This window comes from Cetorhinus maximus, chromosome 21, assembly GCF_964194155.1.
Source record: "Cetorhinus maximus chromosome 21, sCetMax3.hap1.1, whole genome shotgun sequence".
NCBI lineage: Eukaryota > Metazoa > Chordata > Chondrichthyes > Lamniformes > Cetorhinidae > Cetorhinus > Cetorhinus maximus.
This window is the reverse complement of record NC_135899.1, coordinates 89,651,618-89,664,179: the sequence shown is the minus strand read 5'-3', so window position 1 is coordinate 89,664,179 and position 12,562 is coordinate 89,651,618.

Below are 12,562 nucleotides of genomic sequence, written 5' to 3'. Positions count from 1 at the left end.
AGTGTCAGCCTAAGGTTTTTGCACCCAAGCCTCTGGAGTTGGACTTAAACCCACAATCCAAGGTGAGAGCACTACCCACTGGGCCAGTGGATCACCATCAAGTGCTACTGGCTGGCTCATTGCTGTTCTCAGCTGTCTTCTACAATTGACAGGTTCCGATAAGTTAAAAGCATCACTTTTTTGAATTTACAGAATTTTCCATTATTCCTGCCCTATCAATACTGCGCAAATTCTATACCAAAGAAGAACTGAAAGCTAGTCATTATGTTACTCACCCTCCTGTGTTTAATAACTGCATTCTTAGAACTGCACTGTGAGGTAATAAGTATGGATACCTGATATGTTCATCTGAAACTTCTCTCTCTTTGCCATTCTAATACAGATATTACCTTGTTTAAAACATCTACAGCAATACCTGGACTAATATAGCTGAGAGAGGAATTTCAGACAAGTTCGCTAACTGTTCACATCTTATTCCCTACTTTACCAGATTATTAAGTGTAATATTTTGAGATCTATGATTATTTCTCCATTTCTTATTCTGGTCTCTGGAATGCTTTGTGCCACTATTTAGTTCACCATCGATCACTACAACATTCTTTCTTCCTAAGAACACTATTGTCCATTTATACGCCTTATTGAGTCCATTCCCCACAGTTTTATATAATTTTGACATCTACAGCTGTACAGGGCTATGGGGAACAGATCAGGGGAGTGGCATTAATTGGATAGCCCTACCAAATTTCTACCAAAGAGCAGGCACAGCTACAATGGGCTAAGTAACTAATCATTCTATGATTCTATTTTTCCATCTATTCACAATATTTAATAAGGAATTCAGTGCATCACAAATAAACTATGTTTTTACTGGAAGAAAATGAAACAGTTGAGAGATTTTAATAAGAATCACAGATAAAGGAAAATGAGTGATTCAATAGAAGTTGCAGCACTGCAGTCCTCAAAGAGGTAAGATAATGATGACTACACACTTATTTCCTGGGATTATTGACTGACGTATAAATCTAGGTTTTCCTCTGAAATAATACACTGATGGTCCGGTCAGATTGGTGCCTCAGCCCATAGCATTAACCCCATCATGACTCCCAACCAAATTACAAGGACAATGCCAGAAACGTGTGGGTATAAACATCAGGAAAGGATTGAAAGCCTGTGACTCTTTTCTCTTGAAAAAGAAAGGCCAAGGGGTGACCTCATAGAAGTGTTTAAAATTCTGAAAGGTTTTGATAGAGTGGATACAGAGGGAATGTTTCCTCTTCTGGGGAAGAGCAGAACTAGAGGCCATCATTATAAGATAGTCCCCAAGAAATCCAATAGGGAATTCAGAAGAAAGTTCTTTACCCAGAGGGTGGTGAGAACATGGGACTCGTTACCACAGGGAGTGGTTGAAGTGAATAGTATAGATGCATTAGAGAGAAAGCATATGAGGTAGAAGGGAGTAGAGGGTTACGATGATAGATTTAAATAAGCAAAAATGGGAGGAAGCTTGAGTGAAGCATAAACGCCAGAATGGACTGGTTGGGCTGAATGGCCTGTTTCTGCGCCATATATCCTATGTACCCTATTTTCTGGGATCAGGGTCAATAATGCCTGCTTTCCAATGGGACCCCCAGATCCCTACACAACCAAGTAATTCTGTGATGCTTCAGCACTTGGACACAGCACAGGACCTGATCAAGGAGAAGCTACAGTTAATGGGAACAATGCCCCCTGAAGATCAAAACACAGCTTTGTTCAAATGCCTCAGCTCAGCCCATCATTAGGACTGAGGAGAGAGGGGGGGGACCAGAGGTCCTTTTCCTCATTCATTGTCTTTGGTAATCTCTTCCCCATTGCAGTCGATGGGCAGAATTTCTCCCACGTTGGGCAGGCTCGGTGGGAGTGGGCGGGGGGCGACTGCCGCCCGTGATTGGCTCCGCACCGCCATTTTACGCCCACCCAGTGTAATACGTGAGCGTTACCACTGAGCGCTACCTGTGCGGATGGGGGAGGGGGAGGGAGAGACAGGCAGGTCCAGCGCCCTTTCGTGCATGCACGCGAAAGAGCGCTTCTATCTCCCTGAGGCACGGAGCTGCCTCAGGGAGATTGAAAGCGATTGTTAAAAAAAATAAATAAAAACAATGAAAATTTAATGAAACATGTCCCACCTCACGCGACTGTGTCACCTGAGAGGGGACATGTTTTTATTTTTCACAGAAACCTTTTATTTAAGTTGTAAAAGCTTTAGGAAACCTTATCCTGATCGTGGATGAGGTTTTCTAAAAAAAAAACGTAAAAGACCACTTGGCATAAAGCGTAAAGTTGAACTTAATTACTTGGTTAATGGCCTTAATAGACCTTTTAATATTGGCGGGCGCGCAGCTGACTCCGCCCTCCCCACACGTTGACTGAAAAATCTTGGCCCGTATTACCACCCACATTCTGTTCACAACGTGGGTCAGCCCGTTTTTCCCCACCACACCACAACTAAACTGTCTAAAATTGGGAGGTTTAGAGGAGCAGGCATCTCCAAGTCTAAAGGTAGAATTTTATGGTCCCATCATCATGGCGTGGGTTGGGGGGGGGGGGGGTGGTGGGGGGTGGAGGTGGGGGGTGGGTGCGGGGCTGTAAATGCGGTGAGCTGCTCAGAAGTCCACTGACTTCGGCGGGACCAGAAAACCCCGCGTAAAATTCCTCCACAAGATTCCGCTATAAGCCTGAATGGTAAGGGGGAAATGTTATCCTGGTCACTGCAGGCGGCGAGATTGTAAATGCACTCAAGTGGAGCATGTTTAAGGTGTCGCGTTGCAGAACAACCACTGCAATTCTTTCTTCACATTTGTTTATCAAGATAAATCTTCTCATCATGTGCCTTATTTAAGAACCACAGAACATTTTGGTAAACAGAGTTAAAAATTATAGCTTGAGAACTTTGGTTCGTTGTTGATAAAAGTAGTGGTGAAAGCCGAGATAAGCCGGCTGACAGCTACATCGCTGGGGATGGTGCGGGGGCTGCAGAGTAGTCAGGGTGCAGAACCCAGTACATCTCTTGTCCATTTAACAGGGAGATTAAAAAGGCCCGAGCAACTAGGTCCAAAAAATTACCAGAGAGGCTTAGGAGTTGTTTTGATGGAAAAATCCTGCCATTAAACATTTGTTATTGTGCTGAGGAATAAGGCTCACAAGTAACAGTTATGCATGTGTCAGCTGATAACACCTTAATGAGTCAGAAGGTTTAAGCCCATTCCAAGAAGGGTTTCCATTTATTTAATGCCTTTCATGACCTCAGGACCTCCCGAAGCACTTTACACTCAATTGAATATGTTTGCAGTGTTGTTATGGTTATGATGTAGAAAGGGTTGGAGCCTATTCGAGCACATCATGTAGACTGATGCTTGAGTACAGAATTCATGGAGTTGTTGCAATCAGGTGAGGAGGGGTGAGATGCACTCCCCCCTACCCCCCCAACTTTTTCCCCACTCCTCGTTTGACTGCTATTGCTTTTCTTTAAAAGGATAGTGTTGCCAATTCAGTGAGAGTTTAACTGTTTGTGTGCTGTGGCCATAAAAGACACACAGAGACAGGTTTCTGAGTTTTTAAAAAGGAAAAGAGGATAGTTTACTGAACCTGTACTTAACCTGGTCTAAGTTAAATAATGGGCAGAATTTTACATTCGGTGTACAGGGGCAGGCCCGACATGTCGGAACGTAAAATGATCCACGATGACGTCGGGCATGCGTCCTGATGTCACTGCGCACTGTCGCGATATTTCGCTAGGCAGGCGAGCGATGAAGATGGAGATGCGCCTGCCATTTATTACCGGGCCAGTTAAGGCCCTTGAGGCACCAATTGTCTTTGATTTTGCGCAGCCCGTGTGATTTTCAGGGCGTCGCACAGGCACAACGGGCAGGCGGGTAGGCCACATTTTCAAACACCTCGTCAATAGGCAGGATAAGAGGGGTAAGCAGGCTCACTAATGTGAGCTGTTAGTACTTTAGGTTATAAGTTGCTGCTGCTGGCTTGTGTGAACAGGACAACTTCGTTTCACTTCAGAGCTGCTTTGACAGAGATAACAGGCTTTAGTTCAGGACTCTGGAGGAGTCATAACACTTGGGGTCTTCCAGGTATCAGACAGCCTTCCCTTACCCTGGGAATGGGGATTGTGGTCTCCACTTTGAGAAAGAGAGGGTGAGAAGGGGGAGGAGGCCAGGTGTCCCTATTCAGCCTCCAGGGGAGGGACCTGTGGGAGGACAGGCACAGGCACAAGGGGCGCAGGGCCAACAGGTAGTCCAAGGTGGAAGGGGCCGCAGAAGGCGCCACTATCCTGCTGCCAGGGTTTACAGGCGGCGAAGCAGCTACCTCAATATGTCTGAGGTGCAGTGCCGAAGGAGGCTCCGCCTGTCAAGGGAGACAGTCAACTATATCTGTCAGATGATCGGCACTGAGATCAGCTCCAACTGGGTGGGTGGACACCCTATGCCAGTGGCTCTGAAGGTCACAGTGGCCCTCAACTTCTATGCCTCTGGCTCTTTCCAGGGTTGGTGGGTGATCTTTGTGGAGTCTCCCAATCAGCTGTCCATAGTTGTGTCAAGCTGGTGACCGACGCTCTGTTCAGGTGTACATTGACTTTCATTCATACTGCATGGACAGGGCCAGCCAGGCAGAGTGAGCCGGAGGCTTTGCCACGATTGCTGGGTTCAATCGACTGCACACATGTGGCCATCAAGGCTCCAGCGGGTGAGCCCGGTGCCTTCGTCAACAGGAAGGGCTTCCACTCCATGAACATGCAGATAGTGTGTGATCACAGGATGCTGATTCTGCAAGTCTGTGCAAGGTACCCAGGCAGCTCCCACCTCAGACACTCCCAGGTGCTGAGGCTCTTCAGTGCTCCAGCCCGGCTGGATGTATGGCTGCTGGGTGACAAGGGCTATCCCCTCAGAAGGTGGCTCATGACGCCTCTCCGCCATCCAAGAACAGAAGCTGAGCAGCGCTACAATAAGAGCCACGGCACCACAAGGGCTGCGGTGGAGAGAACCATCGGTCTTCTCAAGATGCGCTTCCGATGCCTGGACCGCTCAGGGGGCGCACTCCAATACACCCCAGACCATGTGTCCCTGATAGTGGCTGCATGCTGCGCTCTCCACAATCTGGCACTGGAAAGGGGGGACCCAGTGGAGGAAGAAAATGTCGATGCAGCTGCTCTGGCTGCAGACAATGAGTCCAGTAGTGAGTCCGAGGACGAGCACAGTCAGGAGAACGCTGAGGGAATAGACGCTGACCTGGGCAACCTCCAGGGGGGCAGGGTCACCCGGGAAGCTTTGATCCAACGCTCCTTCAGCTAGACTACCAAAGATAAACCACCAACACATGCCAGGGCTGCAGGCTCCAGACTCGATACCTGACAGGAACATTTGCTTGGTGAACAACATGTACTATGTGTCATTTCAATAAAGCTCAATGACAAACAAGTCACTCATAACACCATGGGTTACCCTTCAGCTATAAAACTAATGAAGCACCCAGAGGCTTCTTGAACACAAACACGTTTAATGGTGCGGTGCCTGGCATACATAAAACAAATTAAATGGGAAGTTGTTCTCCATCACACCTACTAATAATTAATTTAAAAGTGGGGCAAAAAAAATCACCAGTGATAAGCCCGGGTTGTGCTTAAGGTGCTTTAAGTTTGCGCCTGTGGGCGCTATGTCTAGATGCTCCCCCCTCGCTGGCACCGGCATTGGAGACGGCTGCTGACTCTGCTGTCCTGTTGGCCTTGATGACCTTGACGGGCATCTTCTGGCCCGTGGAGCCTGTGCTGGCCCTGCCTGGGAGGGAGCGGCCAGTGGCACGGCTGGTATCTCCCCAGTCACCTTAGCCTCATCAAATGCCATGGTCACTGGCAGAGGGGCGGAGGAGCTGCTGCCCTCATCCAGAGCGCCCTGAGAGGAGCCCGCAGAGATGACAGGCAGCTTGTGATCAACGTGAGGTCACATTGGACCTCCCTGCTCACCATTGATGGATGGGCACCGAGCTGGGATACTGGGTGCCCAATCCATCTCCCACACTGACACTGACCACCTGAGGTCATTGCCTGTGTGAGGGCTGCAGGTCCGAGCGCATCTCCAGGAAGCCCTGATTCAGCTCCTGGAGCAGCCCCTCCATGAGAGTCGCCACTCTCTCCATGGGGGAGACATTGCGCTCGGCCATGAGGGTCATTGCATTGCTCATGCTCCACATGGACTCCTCCATCACGGAGACCATGGCACACATTCCCTCATGTATCTCCGCCAGATCCTCCCGCACACCCTGCTGGACATCCAGCATCTGCTGCCTCAGGGACAACTCCAGAGGCTCATCATCAGCCACCGACTGAGCATGTTCCTGGTCCCCAGCAGCCCTCCGACTGCCAGCGCCCTGGGCACTCTCTGCCTCCGCCTGTACCTCAAGCGAGTGTGAAGTGCCCTCACCACTGTGCACCGAGATACTAGCCGACGATCTAATGCCCACCGAGGTGCTGGTATCTGCGCTGGTGCCTGCCTGGCTGAGAGGGTGTGACGCTGGTGTGTTTCTATCATCTGTGTCCTCTGGGGTCAGTGTTGGGCCTTCAGGCTCCTGACCCCGATGGGCTTCTGGTGAACCTGAAAGGAAGAACAAGGACATGTGATTAGTTGAAGTCATTGCAATGTTACTGTGCATGTCTGGCCCCCGGATCAGGGTACCCTCGTCTTTCCATTATCAATGGGGATTCCATGTTCGAGCCTCACATCAATATAGAGACAACAGTGGAATGGTTGCTATGACAGACATTCTGACCTCAGTGCACTGCACTCTTACCTCCCTGTGGCACCCCAGCCTCACCGCGGCCGGTTGATCTCGGCGCATGGCGCCTCTCCAGCTCCAGCATCTCCTGCTCATGTCTGGTCAAGATTAGAAGGTGGGATGGTCCTCCGCCAGTCCGCAACCTCTCGGCATTGTTGTGGGATGTCTCCTCCTGAAAAGGGAGAGGAGCATTGATTAGTCCACCCTGTACCTGCAGCACCATTGCAGCCTGGCCAACCCCACCTGAGGAACACCTCGCAGGGCTCAGCCTATTCGTGACCCGGGAGCCACAAGACACTCAGTCCAAGCAGCCAGGGCTCACCCCCCTCGCCCAGATGCTGCCTCTTTGGCATTTGCCCCTCACACTCTAAGAACTCTGAGGTCCGGTGGGGTGGGTGGGCTCCTAACTGCTGTGCTAAGTGACCCTCATGCCAACACGGTACTCACCCTTCCTGATCACAGGAGATCATTCAAGCGCTTATGGCCCTGCACCCATGTGCACCTCACCACATCGTGGGAGCTCACCCTGGATGCCACCTCCTCCCAGGTATTTTTGGTGAGGTTGGTGGGGGGGCCTCCTCCTCCTGTCCCTGGGGACCAGTGTATCTCTGCGTCCTGCCACCTCCTCCAGGAGGGCAGCGAGACCCTCGTCGGAAAACCTCGGGGCCGTCTGCCCCACTGACCTGCCCTCCCGCTTGCCGTGTTCAGCACTGACATTCTCCATAACGCGGCTCCTCCGAGTCACTGGCAGCCTTCGCATGGCTCCCGCGGCGAATATAAAACCCTGGCCAATAAAAATGTTCTGACTTTCACACACACACACAAATAGATTATAGAGTGGGCAGGATAGACTGAGGAATTTAAAGGGGTGTATAGTTCTTGAAGGATGATGACTTGACTGGCTTCAGGCTGAACATGATGGTCCTGCTGGTTTTGGCATAGAGGTGGATTAAACGAGGATGATATATCCGTTCCTCTGAAGTTACGAGCTGTAGGGTTGAGTTCTTTTTTTGGAATCTGTGTCTGTGGCACATCAAAATTCAAAAAACAGTAGTTAGGGTTCAAAGCTTGCAGGTTGGATGGAGAGAGGGAGAGAGAGAGAAGGAACCTACTCAGGGATTTGTTCCTTCAGCACCTCAGTTACTTGTCCTGTTCTGAAAAAAGAAATAGTTGCTTAAACGCACAAAGGGTTGGCTTGTCACATGACCCTCTCTCGCCAACTGCCTAATGACCCAAATATGGTCATGGCTAGTGTATTCCAGTTGTAACTTGATTAGTTCATGGCTGGGAATTCCTCTCCAATCCAGGATACCATTGTCTAAATGATTATGTCTAATGGTTTGACTCCACCCAGATGAGTACCCAGGTGATTGTCTGGATGTTTTGCTCATGGAACAGGAGATGGCCCCCATTCATACTCCCCAAAGGCCATTGTTCCTAGTGTGGCTTTGCAGGCAGGTTGTCCCCATTTCAATGATATTGGAATGTAGAAGGTACAGTGATGCAAGTGTGCAGCCATCTTTGACTGTGAGCCCAAGTCACTGGAATGTGGCATTAGTATTTATTTTAACTCAGTTAGGGGTTTCCAGCCAATAAATTCAAAAATAATTTTTTGATATAAAGCATGGTTTCACAACAAGAGTGCTTTGGGTTGTTCCTTTGTATAATGTGCTAAACTGAGGCTTATCTGTCTGTTCTAGCAGACACTGAAGCTTCTCTGGCATTACTTGAACAAGAGCAGGGAGTTCACTCATGACCTCTCTGATAGTTCTTCCTCAGTCAACATTGTCTAGGAATCATGTTATTAATGTGATGATGAGCTTGATATATTGGAGAAGCTGGGGCAGTTCTCCTTAGAGAGGTTGAGAGGAGATTTGATTGAGGTGTTCAAAATCGTGAGATGTCTGGACAGAGCAGATATGGAGAAATTGCTTTCATTGGGCCGCAGGATAGAGAACCAGAGGACACCAATTTAAGGTGATTGACCAAAGAACCAAAGGCGATATGAGGAAAAACCTTTTCATACAGCTACTGGTCGGAATCTGGAATGCAATGCCTGAGAGCGTGGTGGAGGCAGATTCAATCTTGGCTTTCAAAAGAGAATTGGATAATTACCTGAAAGGGGGTAAAATGCAGGGTTATGGGAATGAAACAAGGAGTGGGGTTAAATTAGCTGCTCTTGCAGAGAACAGGCATGGACACAATGGGCTGAATGGACTCCTACTGTGTTATAACCATTTCATGATTCTATAATTTTATAAGTGCAAACCTATTTTTCTTTTCTGCTCTTCCCTTTGCCGTGCACAGTATTGCAAACACCTATTTTGATCAGGACTTGAGCACAAAAATCTAGACTGGCTCTGCAGTACAGTGCTGAGGGAGTGCTGCATTGTTGAAGGTACAGTCTTTCAGATGAGAGGTGAAACCGACGCCTTGTCTGCTCACTCTGGTGGATGTAAAAAGGTCCCATGGCACTATTTTGAAGAAGAGCAGGGGGGTTATCCCCAGTGTCCTGATCAATATTCATCCCTCAATCAACATCACAATAACAGATTATCTGGTGATAATCACCTTTCTGTTAGTGGGATCTTGCAGTGCACAAATTGGCTGCCATGTTTCCTACATTACAACAGTGACTACGTTTCATAAGTGCTTCAATGGTTGTAAAGTGTTTGAGGATGTCCTGAGGTCGTGAAAGATGCTAAGTAAATGTAAGGTTATTCTTTATTTTTGACCCTGCAAATAACACAGAATAAAATCCATTTTGAATTAACCAGTTGCGAAAGAAAGGTTTTGCATTATTGTTGTCATGCCCTCAAGATATTCCAAAGCACTTCACAACTAATTAATTTATTTTTCAGTATATTCATTACTGCTTTGTGTAGATTATGTCAAATCCTGAAGTAGGCTTAAACCACAACCATACATGATTCACAGAGAACTCACTGAGCCCATTTAACAACTTCACAGGGCCCTTATAAAACAGAATAGGACACTGAGCTATATAAGGCGATACATGGACAGATGGCCAAAAGGTTAGCTAAAGAGATGCGTTTTAAAGAGGAAAGCGGAGAGATTTGGGAAGGGAATTTTCATGTTTAGGGCCTAGGCAGCTGAAAGCACGGCCACCAAAGGTGGAAAATTAAAATCAGGGATGGGCAAGAGGCCATAATGAGATATGTGCAGATATCTCAGAGGGCTGTGAGGCTGGAGGATATGACAGAGTTAGGGAGGCCATAAAAGGATTGTAAACAAGGATGAGAATTTTAGAATGGGGGCATTGTTTAACTGGCTGCTAATGTAGCTCAGTACGCACACCATGCTCAATGGGTAACTACCATGTGGTGTAGTTCAGAAATGTATAGACCAGGAAGATCCCAGGATTGATTTCTGTCTGATCTCATCCAGGGTATCAGTGGGAGGATGACACTAGGACTGAGTTACAATTGACCAGATGAGTTCAAATTCAGTTACGTTCCTGTTTTTTGATCACTCTCCATTGAGCCACTACTGGAAAGTGCATACTTGTGGACATCAGGTGAAGTCATGATACTAATTATAGCAAATAAACTGCCCAAATCCCCACATGATGAATACTTACTTGGGTGAGCTGTAGTTAATGAATGTTATGAATGTTTGTTAAGTATCAGTATGAGGCACTGAGGCATTCAAATGAAATAAAACAAATACTTGTTTTATTCCTTGATGGGATGTGGGCCAGCATCTATTGCCCATCCCTAGTTGCCCTTGAGAAGGTGGTGATGAGCCATCTTCTTGAACCGCTGCAGTCCCTGTGGTGTAGGCACACCCACAGTGCTGTTAGGGAAGAGGTTCCAGAATTTTGACCCAGCGACAGTGAAGGAACGGTGATAAGTCAGGACGGTGAGTGGCTTGGAGGGGAATTTCCAGGTGGCGATGTTCCCATGTATCTGCTGCCCTTGTCCTTCTAGATAGTAGTGGTCGTGGGTTTGGAAGGTGCTGACTAAGGAGCCTTGGTGAGTTCCTGCAGTGCATTTTTGTACAGGAATTAATTATGTAATATCTATCCAGTACCTAAATGTAAACAGATGTTAAACCCTTGTTCAAAGAAGTGTGTAAAAACAAGCCAGCAACAACAAGCCAGTCAGTTTAACTTTGGTGGTGGGGAAGCTTCTAGAAACAATGATACGGGAAAAAATTAATGGTCACTTGGTCAAATACGGGTTCGTTAAGGACTGGCCTCCTTCTGTGGCCTAACAATTCTGTGATTCTGTAAATGAAGGATCTCAGATTTAGATCCTGATCCAGAGAGCCTGTTCTATGCATTGTAGAAGAGCAACTCCACTCAATATCACAACACTGTTTACAAAGCTCTGAATGGAACTACCACGCTGGGAGTAAATTTAGAATGATGCCCTGGGGGTAGGACCTTCTTGCTCTGAATCAAGGTCACAGCAGGTTATGCTGTATTGTTTAGATGGTCCCTGCTAATTCAGAACAGCTGCTAATTTTATACAAAACCAAATTAACAGCTGTCATGTAAACAAGGTATTAGGCTCCAGAGATCCAAGTTCGACTGGTTTAAAAGATCCAGGTCAGGTCTGGGCATCTGGTCCAAAAGTTCCATCTATTCACAAGAAAACGCTCTTCAAGGAATAAGTAACAGACCAGTTATTTCATGTGCACAGATCATGAAAATCAATTAATCAATCATATGCAAATAGAACTTTATGCATGGCAACCATTTCATTTTAATTCTGAACTTTCCCACAAGCCGTACAACAACAACAATTTATATTTGTATAATGCCTCAATGTAATAAAATATCCCAATCCCGTTTGCAGGAGCATTATAAAACAAAATTAGACACCAGGGCAGATGGCCAAATGCTTGACCAAAGAGGTAGGTTTTAAGGAGCATCTTAGAGGAACAAAGAGATGCAGAGAGACGGAGAGGTTTAGGGAGGGAATTTGAGTGTTTAGAGCCTATGCAGCTGAAGGCACGGCCACCATTGATGGAGCAGTTAAAATCAGAGATGCTCAAGAGGCCAAAATTAGATTAGCACAGATATCAGATACATGTCAAATCACAGGTACGAGTTTCTTTTTTATTCTACTTTTGTAATTATATCTTATCTTCTTTTCTCCGGCCATACAGTACTCCCAGATAACAACACCAACTTGCACTTATAGAGTGCTTTTAATGTAGTGGCGTAGTGGTAATGTCACTGGACTAGTAATCCAGCAGGGTCCCAGCTAATTCTCTAGGGATATGGGTTCAAATCCCACCACAGAGGCTGATGGAATATAAATTCAATTAATAAATCCAGAATTAAAAGCTAGTCTCAGTAACGATGAACATGAGGACTATCATTCTTCTTCTTATCATGTCCACGGACAGTCTATACACGGCCCAGCCAGAACTGGACACATTTTTGCGCCTTGTTGTTGAATCCGGCAAGATCTGCAATGGTGCAGGGTTCCTCTAGCGATAGGCATTGCAGGAGATGTTGCATAGTCTGTGGCTCGGTTCCACATTCACAAGTTGTCGGGCTGGTTGTATATCCCCATTTGCTTAGTGACACCTTTGAACGACCTACACCAGTCCTAAGTCTGTTAAGGCACTTCCAGGTTGCCCAGTTGCAATTAGCTCCTGGGGGAAGGCTTTCATCCGGTAGAATTTCCATCGCTGGGGGTTGTTCGAGACTGGCGAGCCGGTCTTTCCACAAGGCGATGTGGGCTTCAGATGGGGTTGATTGTAATGGAAC